We start from the raw sequence: 22,125 nt of genomic DNA on the forward strand, positions 1-22,125 counted from the left end.
AAATTGGTACATGTATTTTCTGTCAAAGCACAGCAGAGCAGATGCTCTTTGCCTTGTGCAGAACAAAGGTTTAATTCCTTAAGCTCTTACCTTTCTCAGACTTGTATGTGCTATTCTGGCCAATGTCACCAAACTGGAGTTACCGGAATGTAATCCTTTTCAGGTCTTTTAGGGTTTAGCTGTGATTTTTACAACTAGGTTGTTAGAGAAGGGGAAGACGACAAGGGATAAAGGAGATGCACTCAGTGTTTGAGAGGGGTTGTGGGGGAAGGTAGAGGAATGAAGTAACAAACACATTCTGCACCTTCTCTATATCCCTCATTATAAAAAGTAACATCAGCTCCCGCAATCAGGAAATAAGTGAACTGCCAGCTTTGCTGAGGGCGGCTGGTGCCTTCAGGAACTGAAATAATCTGGGGCCTTAGTTCTGTAAGTAATAAGAGAAAATGTCCCTTCAGATGAAGGGAAAAGAGAGATGGGAGAATTTTAAAATAAAAATAATTTAAAAAAAAACAACAACAAATGGTAGCAAGAACAAAATGCAGCCCAAGTCATGGGAGAATTACAGCTAAGACCCTACCACTGCTCTATTGCCTCATTGGGCTGCCTCGCCTTTTTGGCTATGTTTGAGACCTCCCTGTTGGGCTTTCTGGTGCAGAGCGGTCAAAGGGTATTGCATGTTTCAAACCACAGCAGACCCACAACATGAATTTTTACGAGAGCTCTGAGGAAGGGGAGAGTGGCATTGCCCCTGCTGCTGCCTGGCTGCTTGCTTCTCCAGTATGCCAGAGATTCCTGCTTTGGTGGTAAATAGCTCTGGTGGTGATTTGGCTTTTTAGATTTTTTTTTCTTTTTTTCAGAGGAAACTGACAAAGGCAACTGGCTTCTGCCAAGTGCTTTGGAACCTCTCTGTAGGTACCTAACTGGAATAGGAGCTCCCTAAAAACCCTGACCTGCTTGTGGTTAATGTGTGATATCTAACCCTCAGCTCCATGGTATCATGATCCAAGACAGGTGCTTGATAACATTGCCTGTAATCTTGTTTTACAAAAATGCATCTTTGAACACTTTATTTCTTTTTTTTTCCCCCTGGTACATAAGACTCAAAAGGCATTGATTTTGTATATTCCAAAGTAACTGTTAGTCATCACGACTTTAAAATCTTGGATCTAATTTAACAGACTTTTTTTTTTATCTTGAAGTAAAACTTTCAGCATTAATTAGAATATTAATTTAGTAAATACAGGTCAAAACTTTTTTATGCTTTACATAAGGAATGAGAAAACTTAATCTCAGGGTTATAAACAGTGTTGCTGTTTCACAGACAGGAAACACTTCCAGCTGGAGTCTCTGAAATGTAAATGAGACCATTTTATCCCTTGATCTTCACAAACCTCTCACCACGTTGCCACTACAGAAGAGGAGAAAAATAATTCTATTATCGCTTCCAAAGAGACCATGTGTTTATTGAAACTAGCCTAAAGCTAGGTACAAGCACGCTGTTTTGTGCAATTTGTAGCATTATTTTTAATATAGATTCACCACAAATAGTAGCTTGCAGCAAAATCTGTTTTTGTACTGACTTGAGTGGAATCATAACAGGTCTGAGCTGCTACTTGTGTATGAATGCATCACAGTGGCATTGGCACAACTGCTACATTTGCATCTCCCAAGGGGCCCAGTGTCATTAATGTATACGTAGATATTGAATGAGAAGAACGTATTATTAGTGTATCTGTAGATGCTGAGTAAGCAGAACATAGCTTTGAGCTGACATTCTCATGTGTGAAGACCAAACCAAAGAAATGGTTGAGTGGCCTGGGCCAATGTCATGAAATTTTGCAGTTCCCTAGTAGGAGTACACTACTGGATCTTGCAACATCCTTTGATTTGCTTCTTACTCATTTGCAGGTCGCCTAGTTGTCAAGTTGCAAGGTTGAAGAGCTAGACAGAACATGGGTCATTGTGGATGTATCAATAAAAAGGAACAATCTACAAGATGACTGTGCTATAGAGTGCTAGGAAGAGCACTACTAAAAGGACTAAATAATCTTGCTGATGTTAGAGATCTATTGACAAGGCTACCTTTGGTCTGAAACTACCTAAAACTCAAAAGGCTATGCAGTGGGAGGATCCACTGAAGAGACTGGAGAAACTGATATCTTAAGGACAGGTGAAAGGCTAGAGATTTTTAGAAGGAAGCATTAAAATTTTTGCCTTATTTCCACTAGAATTTCCTGTGGTTATGCAGCAGTTATGGGACTGCTGTCTCTCACAAACCCTCTGTGTTTGTATCTCTGCATTTGGAACTTTAATAATTCTCCACCAATTTAACCTGATGGATTTGAAACTGGGAATTTGGCAACTGAGTTGTGACTTCACCAAGGGGAGCTGTAGCTGCTCTGTGATAATCAAATTTAGTTTGCTTGACACATAATGGGATTATTGATTAGACACCCGCAGCTTGCCATTTCAAATCACATCTCCTCTTCATTTCCAAGGGATGATTGACATAGCCTAGCATGCTCAGCATCATTAAATGGAAACAGTTATTTACAGTGCTGCATCAGAATTTATCACTAACTCCCAGATCTGACAGAAAAGAATCACTCTGTGTGCAAGGCATTTTTATCTTGCCATTAAAAACATGTATCAAAAACTTTAGATAAGAAGTGAAGCTGAAATTCCTTCCCAGACTATGTTGAGATAATCTCGTCTCTAAAACTGAAACAGGACGTACAAAGGTATGGTTTAAATGCAAGTCCTGATGATTCTTTGCTACCTTATGACTTACAATTTTGGATAATGCAGATGTGGATCTGAACATGCATACTCTGAGCATCACTTCTGTGATGAAGCTTTCTTAACCCATTCTCTCCCCATATTCCGTTACAACTTCATATCAAGGGCATCAGCAGTGGGCCAATTATAGAAACCAAACATGTGCTATGTGACTCTTCATTTAGGAATTCATAAGGCATTGCCTCCATTCACAGGAGGTGATATTTACCAGGTACAGGTTTAATGTGATTTTATTATCCTCTCCTTTTCTTGAGGAGAAAGGTGCATGGCAATGAAACTAGCAAAGGAGGTGGAGTGAAGGAGTACTGACTGTACTGCTACTGACTTGAAGCTGTTGGATTTTTTTCTTTATTATTTTTTTTTTTCCAATAAATCTCAAGCATTTCTTCTTCAGATCTCCCTCTGATGATTTGAAAGAGCTGAACTGGAATCCTGCCAGTCAGAATGACTTTACTTTAAAGTAGCTATGCATAAAATCATATTATTCACCCAGTTCTCTTGAACATGCTTATGCCATCTTCTGCCAATGGAGCTAAATAGCACTACTGGGCAAAAGCTATCTTGAACCTTTCTTGTGAACAGCCCCTGTGATTTTTAGAGTACCACTGTATGTGTGAGATGTCACTAATCCCACAGCTGCACTCATGTGGATCCAGTCTAATTCTAAACTTTATTTCAAGAAGTTTTGTGAGACTGGACAATGTTTAAAGAAAACACACAGTTAAACAGGCTGGAAAAAAAAATACATTATACAGAGAGACTCCAGGAGCTTTCAGTATTTGTCTCATCAAAGCAAAGATAAATGAGCAACTTCCTTGTAGGCTATAATTACCTCTAAGGGGAACAAAAACATTGATAATTGACAGCTTTGAGCTTGACCCCAGGAAATAACAAAATCCAGTAGCTGGAAATTGAAATTTGGAGTAGAGATCAGATATAAAAATTTAACCCTGTGGTTAACTAGCTATTGGAGCAAAGAAGTTGTGGTAAGTATTCTCACCAATGATTTTAAATCTTGTTTGTATGCTTTGTTTTTCCTTAAAATGTATTCTTCTCCAACTATAAATGTAAGCTTTTGGCCTGTATTTTCTTAAGGAAGAGTTCAAGAGGTTTTAAGAGCTTGCTCTTGTTCTGACAGTGAGATATATGCATGTGTAATCCTGTTGAAAAGTCATCCTCCATCCTTAAGCTGCTGGAAAGGATAGGACTGTGTGATTGAAAATGATAGGATCACAGAATGGCTTGGGTTGGAAGGGACCATAAAGCCCATTTAGTTCCAACCCCCCATTGTTGGCTGGTTGCCAGCCACTGGTTCAAGCTGCCCAAGGTCCCATCCAACCTGGCCTTGGGCACTCCAGGGATGGGGCATCCACAGCCTCTCTGGGCAGTCAGTGTCAGTGCCTTATCACCCTCTTAGTAAAGAATTTCCTAGTAACATCTAGCCTGATCTCCACTCTTATTATTTAAAAACATTCCTCCTTTTACCAACTGCCTGATTTGTGACTTGAAAGGGCTGAAGCCATGAAGTTGAGCAGTATATTCATTTCTGCTTCTTCCCAAGGGTGTGGAGCAAACCAAACTTGCTTCTGAGCCAGACTCCATTTAAATTCATCTACAATTTATTGGCTTGTATTCTGTCATGCCTGGGATTTCCACAGCTATATTTATATTATATGAGGGCTGCTCTGAAAGCAATGCCTCCTATTTTATGATGTTGGCCATACCACCAACATCAGAGGCAGAGCAGATGTTGGTGGTATGGCAGTAGAGGCTGAATGTACCCAATATTGTTCCCTTACATGTTGTTGCCTGGTGACAGATGGTAGCAGAGGGGCAGTCTGATGGAATGGCATCTAACATGGAAGGGCAAATGAAGCAAAGGGGTGTCAATGAATTCCGCCATGGAAAAAAAAAAAAAAAAAAAAAGGTACCCATTGACATTCATTGATGCTTGCTGACTGTTTCTGGAGATCAAACAGTGGAAGTCAGCACAGTGAGGCAGTGGTTGGTGCATTTCAGCAGTGATAACAACAACATGAAAGATAAGCTGCATTCTGGATGGCCATGCAGATTTTTAGGAGCATGGCATGTAGGCTTTTGTTCGTTGCTGGTAAAAATGTATAGCTGACAGTCGTGACTATGTTGAAAAGTAGTGTTTTGTAGCTGAGAATTTGCTTTAACAAGTAGTGTTACTGAATTCTTTGCATCAGTTTTTCTTTCCCTATAAATAAATAGGAAGCATTACTCTTGGAGCAACGTACATATCTGAGGGTTGGGATCCCTACAAATCCCATATGCCCAAGGATAATGCAATACAAAGCCTAAACTTAGTCAGACAGCATATCTGCAAACTCAGCAAGCAATGGATCTGTTTCTTTCTGTTATATGGATCTGTCTCTCCGCTCTGTTATATCTGTTTCCTGTAGGTTGATGTACTTCTGCATCATGTCTGACATACAGGCGCTGAGAGATGGGCAAGCAGGCATTCTCCTTCTTTGTCCAGTTTCCTCTGCTCTCTCCCTGCCCATCTGTTTTTCACATTTATCTGTAATTGGGCAAAAATGGGTCCTTTCAGCCTTTGATCTGGGTTTATCAATAACTATGTGTCTATACCAACCTCAGCAGAGTTCATGTTTTACATTTGATTCATTTACAAAACAGAGCTTTTCTTTGACAGGCTTCCTACTTCCTCTATAGCACGAACCCAAAGTGGGACCATGGGTCTGCAGTTGAATCAAGGCTGTATCTCAGCTAAACAACACAAATGTCTTCTTTAGGTTGTCCTGTTCTTCAGATGCTGCCTGAGGAACTAAGTCAAATGAGAATCATCATTGATGCAGATGGGCTTTCACTCTCGGTGCTCGTTTGTTAGTCTTTTCCTCTTTATAAATCTAAAAGCTCCATGTGATAATATCCTACCAATATTTGACAACTGTCAAATTTTAATCCTTTTGCAGCCCTTTTCAGCTAATACAGAACATGGGGAATCTCCTATACAGACCTCAAGCTCAATTCTAAGTCTCTTGTAATAAGAAACATCTGCCTAATTTGTGACAAAGTTTGAACATCTTGTGACAAAGTCAAAATAATGATTTTTGATTAAATCATAAAGGTGCAGCTTACCTGAAGTATGATGTGATCTTATCTTGAAGTTCTGAATTCCAAGAGCAAATGAAATGTTATTGACATCAACCCCTAGGTTTGTTTGTAGGGCAACAAGTAAGATTTCTGTCCCTAAACAATGAATTGTGGCCCTAAGTAATTGGAAACAAATTTTCTGTTGTCATCTAATCGAAATTCTTCTGTCATTAAAACTGATTTAAAGTGGTAATCTGATTCCTTCAAGGAAAAAAAAAAATATATCATTTAAAAAATGTTGCTTGCATTTTAAAAGCAAAAAAAGTATTTTGAAAATAGTTTTTGGCAGTTGAAATGACTGATTTTACTGGCAATAAGCTGCTGCAAAATGTGAGAAATATCCAGTGGGGTGATAAGGATGGTGGGGAATCAGATGAGTGATCTGCTCCACTTCCATTTTAATGTTAATTCAGGTATCATATGGCATTTTTGGTGTATTTTTGGTAAAACAAAGGTCTTAAATCTGTACTCTGCTATAAAATACTCGTGTTTTATACAAGGTAGATCTTTTATTTTTGCTAGAGAATATATCAGTACTGTGAGATCTTTGCTATTAGAGGAATACACTTCTGTACAGTTGACTCCAAGACCAGACCATCATCCTAGTATTTTTTTGCTCCCAACCAGTCCAATTATTGCAGATCTGCTAAATTTCTAGGTAAAAAAAATTACATGACTGTCCTACTATATAGTTAGAGCTCTTCCACATGCTGCAAAACTTGAGTGTAAAATGGAGTCTGCTGGATAATCAGTATTTTTGTGTTACATTAAGATTGTTGTTTTTCTCCGTGTGCATTACTTTGTCTGACATTGTATTGGCCAAGTTACCAAGTCTTAGATGTTCTTTCACAGTTCCTTGAACAGTTCTTGCTCTCTTACACTGTCCTGAATTGCTTGGTGTTACCAGTGGAGATGAGAGATTATGGTGCAGAGTTGTTGCAAGGAGAACAGCATAATAGTACAGAATCCATCAGAGGTAAACTGGCCATCAGGGGTCCATCAGTGAATTCAGTAGCAAATCTGCCTCTGAAAATGATGGGCCTCAACCTGGACCTTACACGAATTTAAGTCAGATAGGGGATTTCTTCACTGAATCCGCAGGAGGTGCTCAGGTGTTTTTGATGCATTGCCATCACTTGGCTTCCTGCACAAGTCTCAGCTCATCTCTTGCTGCTTGTCCTCTGAAACAAGGTCACTGCATGTTGTACAAAGTGAAAGAAGCCTTTCTGAATGACTTATGAATGATTTAGGTCAAACCTAAATGCCGTTCCAGACAGCCTGCTCTTGTAGTATGGCCTTTCAATTGCTCCCAGCAGGAGATCTCAAATTTTGAGGACAGGGTATGCCTATCAATTCTTGCACCTATACTAAGAGCATTCCCTTCCAGCTTTTTTCCCAAAGTTTTTTGTTACTGTAAATAACATACAAGCTAAGAGGCAGTAATATTTTAGTGGGGTTTTTTTGTTGCCTTTTTTTTTAACTTTGAAATTCATTTGATGAAGGGTTCTTTATGCTGCCAGTCAGAAGTAAAGGTTCCTTTTCTTCTGTGAGAGACTTTTTTGTTTTGTTTTGTTTTGCCTTTCATTTACCTTAAGAAGCTACGTGAGGCTTTTTGACCTTGATCTTGTTGGCTTCCTTTCTTTTCAAAGGGGTATAAAACAGCTGTGACATGCCAAAAAAAAAAAAAAAAGTCTGCAAGAAACCTGACTGTCTTCCCATCCAACCTTGACAATGGGAGCAGAAGAGTGAGACTAATTTTACCTTTATTGGAAAGAGTTTTCTCCAGTAGTGCCGGGCAGCTTGTGGGGCTACAGGCACTTGGTCATTTGGCTCCACCTTCCGGGAGAAGACAGAAGTAGCAGGAGTCACTTGAGCTGACATTTTGCAAGTCCTGTCACACATCATTTGTTGGTCTTTTATTACTCTTCATTAACGCTTCCATGCAAACTCTCGCTGGATACAAACTCAGTGGGAAACCTTTTGCTTTTCTGGTGGCTTTTTAATGGGAGCAAGAAGTCAGCACAAAAGAAAAAGTGCAGAAAATCAATAGCTTTTTTGTTTTCCAAGGCTAAGAAAGACAGTTATTGAATGTTTGACTTGCAATTTAAGTGATAGAAAAAAGTAGAGCTCAGGTAAATGGCTTTTTGATTCCTGTACAGCTTTGCAGCTTTAGCTCTGATTCTGGTTCAGGCAGCATATTGTTTGTTCTCTGTTGCTGGAACTTTGAGTGAGAAAAGGTGATATGGCATTATTGCCATGGCAACTATCAAGTGACTGCTGTAGATGTTAAGAACACATTTGGTTGGGAGAAAGGTTTTTGACCATCACTTTCCTTCCATGCATCGCCCAAAACTATGGAGTAGCTAGCCAACCTATAGTCGTGTTCACTTATCTAGGACTTATTTCCAATTTTCCATTGACTCCTTGAGCATACCCCTTGTTCCACAATTGCCAAAGCCTAAAAATCTCTCCAACCACATCTCCTAAGAATTTTCTCTCTGAAAACTGTCCACTTAGTCCCTTCCTCGGGCGTCAGTGGGGTCCAATTCAGCTTCCCAGCACTTGGTTCTGGCTTTGGTAAAAGTAGCAGCTGGTCCATAGCCATGGCCAGCAGCCATGTGCTGCATCCCTTTGTCTGCTGCTTGAGTTGTGCTCAGGATTTGCTGAAGGGTACATATGGTATCTGTTGTGTTGTAGCTGGTAGGCTGTGGTTTTCCAAGTGGAGTTGTGAGCTGTGTGCAATAACAATTGTGCGCACATTGTGTTCAAACCAGGAAATTGTGTCCTGCCAGAGAAGCAGAAGCTAAGTGTTTGGGAACTGTTGAGTCACAGCCTGAACCACTGATTGAGCACCTGGGGAAAGGACTCGGTCAGCCCTGTAAGCACAGGTGAAGGCAATTCAGCTGTGATTGGAAGGGGTGGAGCCAGGCTGCACCTCTCAGACCCCATTTAAGGGCTGACTGCTATTGGGGAAGGATCTCTGGTTGGAGATCTCTCCTTTGTGGAGTCTTTTGTGTGAGCTTAGATCTTCAGAGTGAGGTGAGCACTTTTCTTTTGTAGCGCTGTTCCATTTGTGCTTGTCCTTTTGCTGTTATGCTCCTGTATTGTCCTTCTGTTGTGTTAATCTTTCTGATTGTAACACCAAGGTACTGAGAGAGAAGGACGAATCTTCAGTTTGTTGGGAAGCATGCAGCTTTTATGTAAATGAATAGGAGGCATTAATTTTGGAGTAATCTGCGTAGTTGTCATGTGTGCACTTGACACGATATGGGAATACTTGAGTAAGGAAAAAGGAGTTTAATTGTAAAAGCCACCCTACTGGAGGTGGAGTGGGGCAGGGAAGCAGAGTGGGTACACTGCAGCTGCCCTCAATTAGTGGGAGAACAGGTGGAGCCCCCAGGTGCTGATATTCCAGGGCCTAACGCTGAGGGACATGCTTGCTTTTCTTTTTTGCAGGAAATGTGTGGAGTGGTGTGTGGGGAACATAGCTACACCATCAAGGTAAGGGAGACGTGGTTTGGAGCTACTTTCTGTTACTTCTTTTTTGATATATTTTTTTTTATTATTATTTCTTTGTGAATCTTTAAATATTTGGCTTTTGAGTGTGGGTGGGTGGTGACTTGTTGTCTGCTGCTCCTAGAGTTGTCTGCTGATGTCTGTCTGGCCCAGCCCATGGGTGGGCCTGTGTATTCCCAAATGTGGGGTGCAGTTGATATCTGTTCTTTTCTTACAGTAGTGATAACAAGGACTTGGGAAAGAGCAGTGCTTTGTGTCACCAGATGTTTATCAGTGCTCAATTGTTCAGATTGTTGGTCTGTCCAAGAGACTTAACTCTAAAGCAAGCATATGGGAATTTTGAAGTATTAAACAGGAACTCATTTCTGATAAAAATCCAATGGTGCTTTACATTTGGTTTCCTCCCTGTGAGTTAAGAGATGGGGCTACATGGTTAGTGCACTTTTAGATAAGCTAGTTAGGTTGCCTTAGTATCACAGTTTAATTCCATGCATGCAATATGTACTTTTCAGGTTATGTGCTTATAATATGCTTGTAATGTTTACTTTGTGTTAATGCATCTTTTTTTAATACACTTTAGTTAGTGTCCTGCCATAGATGGAAGGGCACCTTCTTTTTTTTATGTATCTATTTCATGAAAAGTGAGTTTTTCTGGAAGCTTTTGCTGTTGACATGATGATTTCATATTGTCTGAGATGAAGGCAATTAATCAAATAGAATGCACTTTATCATAAAAATCTTACTTTGACTGAAGAACGTACTATCTGAGAAACCTTTAATTTAGAGTAACTGAATTGCTCTTTAGTGGAAAAGAAATTGCCCACACAGCCTCCTCAAGCAATGCTGGCATGCAGGTGGCTGCTCCTTAGTTCAGTCCTGTAATTAGCACTTCTAGTAGTGGTCCTACTTGTTGGAATTCTTCTGCCACTGACTTGAAGAAAAACTACTTTTTCCACAAACTCTGGGAAGGTAAAAATCTGTAGTGGTCTGAAAGAGGGAGTTGATTTCTTTGGCTTGTGGTGAGGTCAGCCCTCTCAAGAAGTAGAGCCGGAGGACGGCTTGCTAAGATCTAAAGAGACATCAAGCTGGTGGGGACATCAGGGCTTGTCTGACTTAGAACTGTAAATGCAAGTGAAATTTTAGAGAGAAAATAATATATTTGCAGACTACAGGCTCCATCTTCACTAGACTGCAGTTAATAAATTAGTACACATTTTGCACTTTGGAGATGCAATTTGAGTCTTTTAGAAGTGGTGTAAGTTCTTTATTTACTGGGGCTTGCCTTTGTCCTCCCCATTCCTTGAAAGATGGTTTAATACTTGTGTACTATAAAGTTCGGTTATCTCTTCATTGGGCTTTTTCTTTTTTCTTCCCCTTTGTACACTACTTCAGTGTTTTTTTCTTTAATGTTTAGTTTTTCAGCTAAGCCTAGAATTTCAGCCTAAAACTTACAAATGGATTTGTTCTTAAAAATGGCAGTATTTGCCAGAAAGATGTAGGCAGTTGGAAATAAAACCACTGTCTTCTTATCTGAGATTTCCTGTTCTTCTCAAAATTAACCTTGTTCAGTCAGAACTTTGAAGTTGTCTACTTGCACCTTATCCCATCCTGCTGATCTCACAACACTGCTCCCTTATACTTATCCCTCTCCAAGTCATGAGTATTGAAGGGTGCCTGTTACTGCTGTGTGGGTAGCCACAGTTTCAGGGAGAAGGCTTGCTATGGGCAAAAAGGGCACTTAGGAGCAGCTGGTGTTGGCAGCGAGCTCCCAGAGATGGATCTTGGCTATCAGCTGTGGACAAAGCAGCTAGTCCATGGGCCCCTAGCTACTTTCACAATGTATCCTTTGACTAAGCCTAAACAAATTCTAGGTGCTACTCTGACAAAAATGAAGAGCTCCCTTGCAGAGGCCCCCAGAGAACAATCCCCTACATGCACCTGCATTAGATAGCCATTTTAAAGAAAAGCCAATGAGTTTTGTTCTTGTAAATAACAGTATGAAACAGAAAAGCGTAGGCAATCTTAACAGTAGCTCTTAACTGCCTGTAATAATTATTTTATATGCACAGGCATAAACATGTAAGTACTGAAAGGAAGCTGAATGGTGCTGCTATAGAAACACAGTAGTTGACAGAGCTTGCTTCATTCATGAGACACATTTACCCTACAGCCCCATTCTGGAAAGTGCCAGGATATGCACTGCAACTTCTGCAGTGTCCTACAGACCTCTGGCTCGTCTGGAGTGTTCCTGGCTGTGCCTATGCTTCAGGGCAGCTGTATTCTGACTCATGGTGCTTCATCAACTTCCTGTGTTGGGGACTCACTAAAGCTGTTTTTTTTATTCCTTCATCCCAGTACATATGTAAGGATTTTCCTTCCAAATGAAACTAAGTCATGTAGGGACATGGGACGCTTGAACTAAAGGTGTGTCCCTTGGGCCATATGCTCTGCTTGTTGGCACAGCCTGCTGATGCGTGGTACCTAGTTCCCTTTATCTGCTGTTGTGTTTTCTGTTAGTACAGAAAGACAGGTCAGATGGCACTCTCATGTGCTCCAGACCTCTTGACAATGGGGGGGAAAAAAAAGACAAGACAAATTGGCAGTGGCAGTCAAATACCTAGCCCAGGCATGAACCAAAGTGGATGAGACAGTAGCTGAGCTCTCTGCAATTGTTCCCATTGCACTGTGTTGGGCACATCAAATCAGACAAAGCTCACCAGCAGTGAGCACTTGACTTACTTGGTTTGCTTCAAGTGACTTTGCAGTAATAACTGTTATATGAAAACACATGCAGCATTTCTCATTCCCAATTCAAACCCTTTATCCATGTGAGGTAGTAAAATATTTTGGTTTGCTTCAGATAGTTAATGATAAGAATAAAGGGTTTTAAAATGAATGAACTACAGGCTCTCCCACCTCTTGGTTCAGTGATGCTACCAAGAAATTGTCTGTGTCCTGAGTACGTCATTTTGGGGGGGATTAGTTGTTATAGTCAATATAGTGTGTAAGTGCAATGTGGATTGTGTAGGCGTGGGAAAGTACAAAGGCTTACGGAATAGGCACCCAGATAGGAATCTCTCCAGGGGATAATCAGGGGTGGAGCCATTTCACGTGAACTGAGAGCGGACATACGTTGTTTGCTTCTGCTTTGCTCTGCTCCACTGAATGAGTCAGGGTTGCTTTCTGGACTAGATGCTTCTATTAGCTAGACTTCTATGTTCTTGCTCAACAGCTCTATTTAAAAAAGCTAGTGGACCTGTGAGGTAAGACTTTTTCCTATAAAAAAGCCACATATTGTACTTACCTATGTGTCTATTGTGTCTTCAGTTAGGCTTATTTCACTTAATTGAATTGAGAAGAGATGACAAAAAGGCTTAGTTAGGAGAATGTCTCTGTTAGGAATATGCTTCCATATTCCCAAAAGGTTCTGAATGGAGCTGTTTGCTCTGATTTTTGTTGCGATCAAATGGCTTTTCTAACATTAGGCTGTGTTAGAGTCCATACTTTCTGAATGACACAAATGACCTGTGCCCCAGGCAGCACTCTGAGATGCAGGAACTCTAGTATCGAGATGCAGGATCCAGCGTTAAGGATGAGCTGATGTTTGGACTGCAGCTCCCTAAACCTGCCTCAAAATATCGCTGCTAGGAGCTGAAGTGGAGACAAATGCATCTGAAATGTCAGTGGGCTCTATAGGAGGTTGGGGGGGTGCGTGTGCCAGAGGTAACTCAGCCTGGGGACAGCACTTAGAACTCTGCTGGCCTCGTCCTGCCTGGAGCAGTACACTTAAATCAGTGAGCCCTTGAGCTCTGCTACTGTGGCAGCTGTCTCTTCAGTTTGTGGTGTGCAAACCCATGTCTATCAGATGCCCACCTCAACCACAGGTTTGTAAGATCGACTGGAAGGCAGTGTGAAAGCAATTCAATTTATTAGTTGACTTAACTGTGTATTTTATTTACTGTTTACAAGAGGGGAACAAAAATGATTTTGCAAGACTTTTTTCACTCAAATTTTCACCTTTGTTTACTGTAAACAACAGAATATAGAAAACTTTATTGTTTAATATTTGTATTCTCTTTCTTTGTAAGGATATGTATCTTGAGGATATAACCAATTCTACCACTTAAACTACTGGAAAAGTGAAAGTGATTCTACCTTTAGAAACAGGATTATTCTCTTCAAGCTTCATTCTTTTTTTGTTAAATCCACTGCAGCACTACTAGAATAGTTAAATTCACGGGGCTTAGGCTGATATATTTTTTTTATAAATCGTTGTATAATGTTACTAGCTCAAGGTGAATAGGTAAGTACTTGGATGTTGGGAGAGGGGGCAATTCAAACTTGTACATGCATAGCGATGAATTCTGGACTGGTTGTTACTACCCAGGAAGCACTTCTAAAGGACTACTTGGAAAGGATTGGAAGGAGAAGCACTGTTGTTGAACTGAGGGTCTGAACAGCAGCTTGTTGAATGTCTGCAAAAATTTTTCTAATGCTTAGTATGCCGTTAGGTAATTTTTTTTTTTTCCTGAAATGGTTGGCTTTGGCCTGCTTTGGAGATGGGAGGGATCTTTTTGCTTGACACCAAAACAGATGGGAATGCTCCCAGCATGGTAAAATCTATGCCTACATGAGCATCTCAACTTACATGTGTGCTCCAACTGCCTTCCACTTCTGTTCATTCATGTGTGAAAACTGCACAAATAGGTTTGAAGATGAGTTTGGGCTGGCTCTTCTCACTTATACACTTACCATTTGCTTGTGTGTTGGAAAGTAGGAGGGACTCGACCTCTGAGCAGAGAGCTATCCCACTGTCTTGTTCACCTCAGAACTCATCTTTTAGCTCCATCATTCTGCTTCTTAAGGATTTTAAGTGCTTGCAAATAGGATTCCCCATCTGTAGATTTGGGGAAAGCAAAAGTGTTTTAAAAAAATTATAGCACAAATTTGCAGGAGAGCAAGTGATTGACTGCAGTGATGCCCCAGCTGTTGTTTTTAAGTCAGACTTTTTATTGGTCTTGCTGATGCAGGTCACTTCGTATACTTTGTATTACCATCAGGCTTCAGCTTATCTCTGTAGTTTTAGATTACTCATTTCTAAGCTGTTCTTATGCTCTGGTGGAATGGAGACTGTCTTCTGGTTTTTTAAATTTTGAGAAGGAAAACCAGTAAATGAAGGAAGGAAATAGAATGGTGGCATTTTGGACTGATGATGAACTGTGTAGAAATACAGTGGGCCAACTGACATTTTGTTACAGAGCTATCTGGGAGACCTGCCAGTGTGGAATTATAATAGTCAATCTGGAACTGACAAGATACATGGTCTGGTGTTTGCAGGAGAGAACAAGATTTAGATTGCGGGTGGAAGCCTTTATCACCTAATTCCAGTGTGAATCAAAAGATGAATGGAAGTCCTTTCATAAGGACCAACTAGTTTTCTGCCAGCTAGAGCAGGAATTTACATAAGCTTCACAGAAGACATGATGCCATTGCAAGTATTCATAGTTCTTTAGGAATCAGGCAATTATCAGCAGCTGGTCTTAAGAATCTGATCCTGAAAGCCTCACAAATGCCAAAGCAACAGAGTATTAGGTGTGCACGGAGAGCAAAGAGTCTAATCCTTGTCGAGCTAGAAATTAATGTTTCTGTGATAACGCCATCTAAGAACATAAAAATCCTGGATGCATCAAGTGAAAACAATGAGATCTGAAAATAATGGAACCTGAAAGGGCATCAGAATTTTCAGCAATTCTGCATTATGCACAGTAAGAGCAGAGTGGTCTGAATGCTGACCTGGTACAGGTGGTAAATGAGAGGAATTGCTAGGGAGAAATTGGTTTGGGGTGAGATTGTATCTGTTTCAGATTTATTAAAAAAAAAAAAAATCACACTGCAGCTTCAAAACATGAATTGTCTGCTATGGAGGAATTGCAGTGGGAGTTAAATGAGATGCAGGTTAGCACGGACTGACTGAGAAGTCTGAGTTCTCTGTATTTTCTGCAGTTACTATTCCAAAACTTGGAACAAGAAGCATGCTATTTCAAGAAATTTTAATTTGCATCACAAAACAGTCTCATACTTCTCCAACCGTGAGCGTATTGCTTTTTCAAATATATATTCCAAATCTCTCACAGCTGGATAGGCAGAAATGGGATAAATTGTCATCATTGAGTCTTGTACTGCCTTAGCTATCCCTGCAAAGCAAATTGGTCTGAAGGTGCTGTGGAGGAAGAAAGTTGTGAGTAAGGTCTGACAGCCTGCCTGTATGCAATGTTCTGTAGGCAGCAGAGCTCTTTGAGCATGAGCTCTGTGGGTTGGGTGTCTGTAAAAAGAATTTTCTGAAGGGATTCTCTCATTTGTAGCGGGAAGAAAATTGTGAAATGGAAGATTAAAATGAGTTGAATGGCAATTATCTATGAATTCACCAGTATGCAAATAGGCAGGAAAATAGGTTTTGTTAGTGGAAACAGTATCAGCTTCTCCATTGTTTTTTTTCTACTGCTGTCTGACTTTTCTCTTTGTACTCTGAGAATAGGAATGTTTCAGGTTTTGGATTCAAGAAAATTAGTTTTTGATACTTTTCTGAAGGTAATTTCTTTCATTGTGAGAAAGGTATCTTTAATCAAAAACAGTGACTTATGTGTCTTGGCTTGTTTTGTTTTCCTGTGGAGGCAGAACAGGTGATGCTGAAGTATATAGCTAGGATAGCCAGTGAGCCACAACTGGCGAACAGTTGAGGCTGTAAGGGTCATCTGGGGATTGCTTAACTTGATGTCGGATGTCTCCAAGAACAGAGACTCCCCAGTCTTTCTAGGCAGCACGTTCCAGTTTTCAGTCACCCTATCAAAAGCTTGTGTTTTAATAGAGTTTTTTATTCTTTGTCCATTGGAACTCATTTTGGTTTTTGTTACTGGATAACACTGAGAGGAGTCCAGTAATGCTTTTTATCAGCATACCTGCTACTTCCTGCTCACATTATTACAGGGGTAGTGTTCGTGAGTGTAAACCTTCTCCAGGCTAAACCAACCCAGTTCTCTCAAACTCTCCTGTTATTTCAGGTGTTTCAATTCCCTGACCATCTGTGTGGTCCTTTGCTGGATGTGCTCCAGTATGCCTATATCTGTCTTGAAAGGCACCTAAGAGCAAGTCTTTGTTCAGCAGGAAGAATGACAAAAATCTGGACGCGGTCTTTGCAGGCACTAAAATGGATTGTTAAATCTTGGATGTCAAAACTGGAGTTTGAGGGAACTAAATCAGTAAATAACTGCCATCTCTAAATCCCATTGTACTTGTAGAACTTATATGCCTTTCATTAATATTCCTAAATGATACCTGACAAATTTCCCAGGAGAAGAGATGGGAGAAGACTGAAGGGAGGAAAAAAAAAAAGAAAAGCCCACCTATTCTTATGAGTTTGGTACTTTTTCTAGTCGTTATTGCAGTACTAAAAGAAAGGTACAGAATGCTTACCTTGTTATTTTCAGAATGTTAAAAGTTAGACTGCTAGATAATATTACTACTAGAGTTAAACAGTTGATCATATGTTCACTTGAGGAAATGGATATTAGTCCCTGGGCATGTGAGCTGTAGAAATATTGGAGCAGTGAAACCGAAGATTGGATTCTGAAAAGTGTGCAGCTTCTAACGATTGCCATAAACAATGCAATTGGAAAAAAAAAAGGCAGTTTTTTGAAGGCATAAAAATGAAAGCTAAGCTTTATTGAAAATCTATTCTGAATGACTTCATTATTTGAAAAGAAAAAGTTGGTAGTGATTTCATGTTAACGAAACAATGTAAGCAAAATAAAAATATTTGGATAGCATTTGAACACAGAATTCTCTTGAAGGGAAGTCAAAGTGCTATCAGAACAGGAAAGTTCTGCCTTCTGAACAGTAGGTTGTAATTTGATGTTTTTTGTTGTTTATTGTGCCCTTGAAATAACCCAAAATTCATAAGCACTGCCTTGACAGTCTCTTTGGAAAATAAGAGTATTTTACAAATTTGATGGCCTACAATGTTAGAGGTGGATGTTGGATAATGAGATGAGGAGGAGCAAGCAGGTGGGGCAGGTATGATTTGTATTGAGCTAATTAGTTGGAGAGGAGCCCAGAGAAGTCTAGAAGGAGCTTTGGTGTTAGGAAACAGGTACAGGCTAACATGATGTGGTGTCCATGTCTTAGGAAAAGTACTTGTATTTTGAGGAAGAGTGTGGGATCAATGGACTATTACAATGCTGACATCTTCAGCAGAATGATTGCCTCTACTGCTTCAAAAAATAAAAAAAGGCAAAAACAAAACAAAACAACACACCAAGCTATAGCTCTCAATTTTTATGGTGAATTCTCCATTTTACAGCAGTTATAGGTGCCAGTGTTTCTTGAATACACTTCAGTGGCTTGCAGGCTGTTACAGGTAGGAGAATGAATGGATGGTTGAAACAGTTATGTGATTCAGCCTTGTTTCTTTCCATTTTCTGGGAAGAACAGTGCTTGAATAGAGGAAGAATCAAACAGCAGGCGAAATAATTAAATGGTGCAGATGTCAGAGCTCTCCCCAGCACTCAATCTGAGAGTTTCATTCTAAGATTTCCTCAAGGCTTTTTTTGTTTGTTTTCATTTGGAGTATTTCTGTGCTCCTCTGGATTTTTTTTCCTGTTTGTTCCCTCTACCACACAGTCATATCCATATAAATTGACCTGTTTCTAGATGATTTCAGTTGATTTTGTTAGTATTTTTCCCCTCACAGTTTTGAGCTTTCTATAATAGATGCTTACTAGTAATATTAGACTAAAAAAAATCCTGTAATGCTTCATTCTTTGTCATAAGAAATGATGTTTTCATGATCAACTGATAGAATTTAAACTGCGTGTGAGATCCCCTTGCTGTTCTCAGTGGACATTCCTTCTTGTCTTCATCATTGGTTGTATGGGAACTGCTGAATTATGGTCTGAACCTCTGATTGATAACCTGAGGTGAGCAATGAGTCAGCCAGGGAAGTACAGGTGAAGGCAATTCACCTGCCCTGCTGGAAGGGGTTGAGCCTGGCTGCACCTCTCCTAGACCCATTTAAGAGCTGACTACCAGTGGGGAAGGATCTCTTCGGAAGATCCACTCCACTGGAGTTTCCTATCTTTTCTGTTTTCTGCTTTGGTGTAACAACTACATAGCCGAGCTCTCTTCCATACTGTAGCATCTGTATATTCACTGGTTGTACACTGGTATATGCAGATGGCATTGAACGAGTAAGATGTGAAATTGAGACGTTTTTTCTTCCCTTTGAAATGTTTACATTGGAGATGGGGCCTGAAGGGTGCTTCTCTGACATTGCTGCAAACAGAAAGGAAATTTCTGCCTTGTGAAAACATGTATGTGTTCCAAATTATTTCCTGTAAGCCTTGTTTGCTATCTGTGCATGCACCTATGCAGGCGTTACTTGTTCCAGATGTGTGAAAGCAAGTCAAGGTCACCATAAGCACTTTGTAGAGGGATGACTTCCCTTCTCTATAGAAAGAGATGATTTCTGATCAAATGATAGCTCTTCACTTTCATCTTTCAGGAAGCTGTCATTCAGCTCCAAATTAAGGCTGCCGCTTACTGCGATAGTTGCTCTGCTTGTTCCTTACTGTGATGTTGTTCACACTAGCTGGCTGTGCTGGTGCTAGACAGCAGGTTGTGCCTCTTTGAAGGGGACAGCTCTTCCTGGTTTTCACCGCTGCCTAGCAAGCTTTGCTGTGAAAGGAAGGGAAACAGCTGCTAGAGCAGCACTGCTGACACCTGGGCATTCTGCTGCACAGCAGAGAAGGTGTCCAAAACTTGCTTGTTCAGAAGTAAATGGAAGTCAGTGGAATGATTCAGTAGAAATGAAATAAGAATGGACTTCCTAATTTCTTTCCCAAACAGAAAGTCTCCAGTTCCCTAGAGCAATGCCTCTTCCTGATGTTGTGATGGCAAATGGTGAAGGCAAAACCCACTTCTTTGTTTTTGTTAGTAGTGCGCTGTTCTGCAGCATCAAACAGTCCTTTTTCTTAGCACCAGGAAAGCCTTTTGCTTTCAGTGAGCATGTTAAGTAATAGCTTGTTTTTTAGAGAAGAGACTCCTCTAGGTAGAAATGAAATAATCCAACTTTCATCGGGACATGGTGGAGCAGTCTAAATGCTGGACTTAAATACATCTAAGCCATTCAATATTTTAGAGCTTTTTGTTGCCTCAGACAGGCAGACCATTAACAATGGGTTGCCACAGCAACAGGAGTCCAGTGCTTTTTTGGGATTCAGCTGACAATGTTTTGAGTACTATTTTCAGCTAAGTGCATGTAAAATAACAGCAATTCGTAAAAAAATGTAAATCTCTTCAGGCATAAATGCATTTAAAGTAGCTATTACATGTGTGTGTTCCTTTAAACTGATCCAAAGAGTTAGGAAAACTGTTTTAAAATACTTGTTACCAACATATCTAGACATTTCAATGCTTAAAATTTATGAAAATCATCTTTTAGCAGTCTTTAGTTTTATTTATTATTTGCTTAATATCATGTCTTAATCCTCATGTTTTAACTACTGATAAAATGTAGGAAACTGAGATCTGTTAAGCCTTTTTTATGTGAAGAACGTTCTAAACTTTTTTTTGGTCTCATAAGAATGATCAGTGTGCTATTTGCACGGTGCAGTTTAGCATCCACCTTCACTGAAGAAGCAGAAATGGGTCAGAAATGCAACATCTTCATTGCTAATTGAACTATTCAAGTAGTAGTTCATTGCGGAGCTGATGATCTCCCTTGTGGTTTTCACACCTACAGCCTGTTACAAATACTGTGAGTGCCTTTTAAGCTGCAGTAAATTTTTCTCATGCTGGGGATGCTTAAAAAAATAAAGTTACATTTTAACATTCTAATACTAGATTTATCTAGATTTCTTCAGTGTACCCAAAGGTTTGCTTTATTTTATATTTCCATTTGACTGAGCAAGGGCCAAGTTCCCCAAAATACACAATGTTGGGGTAAGGTCTGAGAATCTCTGAGTTCCTGAAACTGAGTTTGATAGAATAACTAAGGCCTTTAAAGACTTCTGAGATCATCTAGTCCAACCATCACAACCATGCCCACCAACCGTGTTGCTAAGATGCAAGTGCAGAAAAACCAAAGAAGGTGAGGGTGTGAGAAGGCTTGCTCTGGTGAGCAGACTTCAGCCTATTGGATCTGGAGCGTATTGTTAGGGTTGTTTTCTGTGCTGTTTTAGCTGGGGACTGTATTGTCAGAGCAGTCTGGGGACTGAGAGGCTGACCTTCTGTGAGATGGTGCATTGCTCTGCGGTTGAGTGTACATGTTAGGAGACTTCTAAGCTAGGAGACCTTGCATTCACAGCTGTTCTGACAAACCTGCCTTTATTGAGCTGATTAGGAGGAAGTGTGCCAAATTACTGCATGTAGATGTGTGAAAGCTAAACCACACCTTTTGAGTCAGGATGTGTTTGCCCATTTTGACTTGTAAAGCCTTGGTATTCTATAAGTAGTAGGTGCTCAGATTGGATTTGTGGGATTTTTTTTCTCTTCTCTTGCGGCTTCCATTAATCATCTTATAGGCAAAAGGAATGTTATTCTGAAATTTGGTAGCAAAAAGCTACCATGCTGAAGACTTGGAGTCCAGCAGAAGTCGATGCCTCAGGATTTACTAATTTTTTTTTAGCTCTGTGACTCAAAAGTAGTGCAGCTTGCTATGAGCTATTTTAATGCTAGACTCACTTAGAATGTGCCGGAATCGTGTTGCTGTTGCAGAAGACCACAACTACAGAAACTGCACAAGTTAATTGAATTAAGCAACTAGCAGAGAGAGTGAGACTTCTGTGTAAGCGAACTGTGTGGAACAGAAACATTCTTCAAGAAAACCTGACAGACAAGGATGTCTGCGAAAAGGGAATTAAAGAAAATTGATTTTACTATTGTTCTTAAGATGGCTGCGTAGGATCCCTTTAGGTAAAGCATTCTCTGAGCTCCACAGTACTTCTTGATGTATGTCACTGCAAGGCATTAACATACTTCAAGGAAGTATGTAAGTTTAAGCTGAGGGAGCAGTTCAGGCTCTGAACAGTCGCATCTCATTCCTGAAATCTGAGAAAACTAAGCAGCATAACACGTTATGAGCATGAGAGTATGAAAGGCAGTAGTTCTGTTTAAGCAGGGACAGGACTTGAAGATTTTTCCTGTGTCTTTCTGCTCCTCCTTCAATTAACTTTTCCATAAGTTCAGAGGTAAAGCCCTTCCTTGGAATGATGATGGCCATGCATTGCATGAGCGTCATCCTTGCTCATCTTGTATTGTTCCACATTGATGTTGAATAGCATTGCTTTCAATACCTGTAGAATGGCATATATCAGAGGGTCTTTGTAGGTTTGTGAACTCATGGTTATCCCAAAATTAGCTTTACTGAATAGGTACTATTCCTTTCATGACTTTTGTTCTAGCCTTTGATTTCTAAATAATTATCAAGAATAATGGTGAAATAAATACTAAATCTTTAAGCAAGTCATCCTTTGAAAGGACGAGCAGCTGTTTGTTGTTTTTTTTTTTTTTGAGGAAGAAAATGCTCAATTGACACATCAAATGGAGAACTCAACTGATTGAGTTCCTAATACTGGAAAATACATCAAAGACTCAAACTTATAATCTTCATATTTT

General features: G+C 40.1%; 2 long non-coding RNA genes across 2 annotated transcripts in view; both read left to right on the top strand.

The window, feature by feature from the left end:
• The window catches only part of LOC116231137 (uncharacterized), a 644,852-nt gene that overhangs the window by 435,172 nt on the left and 187,555 nt on the right, over positions 1–22,125 (top strand). The gene's annotated exons all lie outside the window — the stretch shown is intronic.
• LOC149918154 (uncharacterized) overlaps positions 8,477–22,125 on the top strand; it is a 100,958-nt gene continuing 87,309 nt past the window's right edge. Inside the window, exons 1-2 of the long non-coding RNA XR_016466012.1 lie at positions 8,477–8,979; positions 9,397–9,441. This is a non-coding gene — a long non-coding RNA (uncharacterized LOC149918154). The remainder of the gene's footprint in view (positions 8,980–9,396; positions 9,442–22,125) is intronic.

Source organism: Phasianus colchicus, chromosome 4 (assembly GCF_987193195.1).
Source record: "Phasianus colchicus chromosome 4, bPhaCol1.hap1.1, whole genome shotgun sequence".
Lineage (NCBI taxonomy): Eukaryota > Metazoa > Chordata > Aves > Galliformes > Phasianidae > Phasianus > Phasianus colchicus.